This window comes from Octodon degus, unplaced genomic scaffold (assembly GCF_000260255.1).
Source record: "Octodon degus isolate 3935 unplaced genomic scaffold, OctDeg1.0 scaffold00005, whole genome shotgun sequence".
Taxonomy (NCBI): Eukaryota; Metazoa; Chordata; class Mammalia; order Rodentia; family Octodontidae; genus Octodon; species Octodon degus.
In genome coordinates, this window is record NW_004524581.1 from 18,446,829 (window position 1) to 18,449,855 (window position 3,027).

At 41.6% G+C, this 3,027-nt stretch overlaps 1 long non-coding RNA gene across 1 annotated transcript in view; it reads right to left on the reverse strand.

Moving 5' to 3' along the window:
* Positions 1 to 3,027, reverse strand: part of LOC111818399 — a 17,798-nt gene that overhangs the window by 8,416 nt on the left and 6,355 nt on the right. The window lies entirely within an intron of this gene.

Genomic DNA, 3,027 nt, shown 5'->3' on the forward strand with positions numbered 1-3,027 from the left:
TTTTTTTTGGTGGAACCAGGGATTGAACTCAGGCCCTTGAGCTTGCCAGGGAAGCGCTTATTCTATTGAGCCATCTCCCCAGCCCCGCAGATTTTCTTTTTATTGTTTTTGTATTTTAGGGAAGGGTCTACAGGGTGTTCAGGGTCTCACTGCTAGATCGGACTTATAGTGATCCACCTGTCTACAGCCTCCCAAGAGCTGGGATTACAGGCGTGTGCTACTACATCCAGTCTCAATTGCCACCTCAGTGTGCCTCAGGGGGCGGGGCCGGCTGGGGAACAAACCCCTGGCCCCTGGGACTGCTTGAAGGTGCTTTAATCTAACGAGCTATTTGGCCAGCCCACTTAGCCCATTCTTGCAGCTTCCTGAAGCAATTCTGAAAGTCCTTCTCCTAGGTGGGATAAAAATGAAATATGTGATGAATCTGTTGCTAAGCACCTCCCAATGGAAAGGCAGGTGGTAAGAACTTTATTGTATTAATTGTCAGTATGAATTGGTTAATTGATCGGGTTATCTGAATGTGTTAAATGGACCAGATAATAGTAGATGTTCAGCCAGGAGTGGTGGCACACACCTGTAATCCCAGGACTCCGAAGGCTGAGGCAGAAGGATCACAAAGTTCCTGCAGTAGGAACTACAAAGTAAAATCCTGTCTCAAAAACAATAAGAGTATTTATTCAGATAAATGTTTAAAATCTTGTGAAAGAGGACAAAACTGAACAGTAATAAAGATGTAAAAATAAAAGCGATGTCTAGACAAATAGAACAGCAATATTAACAGAAAAGGTAATGAAAGAGGTCAAACCGCAAAAGGACAAAACAGTTTTGAACTTGTATGACGCTGTGCAAAGTGCAGCACGTACAAGTCTGGTGGTTAAAAAAATTACTGATAGTCTAAGAACAGAGAAGAGTTTGTTGACAAGCTATAAGACAGCAGTGGGTGAATTCCAAGAGAGAAATGCTCCATCCAGGAAAAAGCACTGCCAGGGACCTTTACCTTGGGTTTTATTTATTTATTTTTTTAATGCTAATTCTGTTTTTTATTAATTAATTAATTTATTTATTTATTGGTGGAGCTAGGGATTGAACTCAGGACTTTGCGCTTGCCAGGCAAGTGCTTATTCTACTGAGCTATCTCCCAGCCCTACCTTTGGTTTTAACTGGAGGGGTTACTTTTCATATATATGTATACCAGAGATTAAACTCAGGATCTTGCGCTTGCCAGGCAGGCACTAAGGCCTGCTGAGCTATCTCCCCGGCCCTTGTCTCAAGATTGGTGTCATGTTTCATTCAACAGGGTCCTGTGCCCTTGGCATTGACAGAAACAGTACGAGTAAAATTAATGAAATGAATGTGTATAGAATAACTAAAGCTTGTGGTCTCAGGAGCAGTACAATTATATTGCTATGTTTGTTCTTTTTTTTAAATTTTATTTATTTATTTGTGTGTATGTGTGTGTGTGTGTGTGGCCAGCTCAGCCCACCAGGGGGCGGGGCGGGCTGGCATGTGGTGCTGGGGGATTGAACCGCGGTCCCTGTGCTTTGCTAAGCTTGTTCTAAGTAGCTGCTTTAGACCACTGAGCCATCTCACCAGCCTGTTATGTTTGTTCTTGAAAGGAATGTTTCGCACTGCATCAAATGTGGATGAAGTGGTCTTCTGTAAAACAGGATAAGCAGTCTCATCACCTAACAACCTGTGTGGACTTAGTTTCCGTGCGTAGCTTACAAGGTGGGGAGTTAATGATCCGTTACAGACGCATCACCCAGCCCCAATATGGCCTTAATAGAAGCCATGGTAAGTAACCATGGTTCCTCAGCTGTGGTAGTTTGTGTCTGGAGGCTCCCCCAAAACCTCTTGTGGTCGTGGGGGGTGGGATGTCTGAGGTGGCTGAATCTACTGGAGTTGGAGGTGTGAATGCCCCAGGGCAGGGAGCCTGCGGGCACTACAAGGGAGGAAAAGAGGCTTGTTTCTCTCTCTTCCCCTTTGCTCTTTCAGCTTTTGGTATCTTCTTTTGCCGTGAGCTCTTGTTCCTTTACCAGGCTACCCTGCCTTGGAGCCAGCGGAGTATGGACTGAAACCTCCACAAGCTATGAGCTAAATAAACCTTTCCTCTTTTTACATTGGGTGTTGGGTATTTTGTCTCAGCAACAAAAGCCGAGGAAGAAAGACATAATCTAGGAACTTAATAGTTTGCTCTCAAAATTAAAAGGCCAAGGGGCCGGAGAGAAAGCTCAGTGGCTTAAGCGCCTGCTTGGCAAGTGCAAGGTCCTGAGTTTGATCCCCAGTACCTAAATAAACAAATAAATAAATAAATAAAATTAAAAGGTCAAATCAGATCAGGTTGTAGAGAGAAATTGAGAATCTACAATAAAAATGAGAAACATACACTTACCCTCAAAACAATCAATAACTTGAGTTGGAAAAGCTAAATAAAAAGAGATAAGCAATCTAAATAATCTGATTAGCAACTTGAGTTGAGAGAGACAGAACTTTGTACTATAAGGAATGGAAACATGTTCATGAAAACAAATTTGTATATGAAGCCACAAAGGAAGTCTCAACAAATTCTAAAGAAAAGAAAAAAACAAACAAAAAAACCATTTCTTTATCTCCAAGCATTAAAGTCAGAAATAAATGACAATTTGATTGCTTAAAAAAAAAAAAAAAAACACCTGAAAACAAAACACCAAACTCCAGAAAGTCTACTTCTGAATAATAATGACATACGAATTGAGGGTAAAATCTTAACAAAATCCAAAGGTATTTATAACTTTTTGTTGTTGTTATTTGAGACAGGGTCTTGGTATGTAGTTCCAGTGGGCCTTGAACTCTTGGACATACTCCTGCGATAGCTTCCCAAGTGCTGGGATAACAGGAATGTGCCACCATGCTTGTCTCAGTGTATTTATAATTTTTAAAAAATATATATTTGCGGGGCCGGGGAGATGGCTCAGTAGAATAAGCACTTCCCTGGCAAGTAGAAGGGCCTGAGTTCAATCCCCGGTTCCACCAAAAAATATATATATA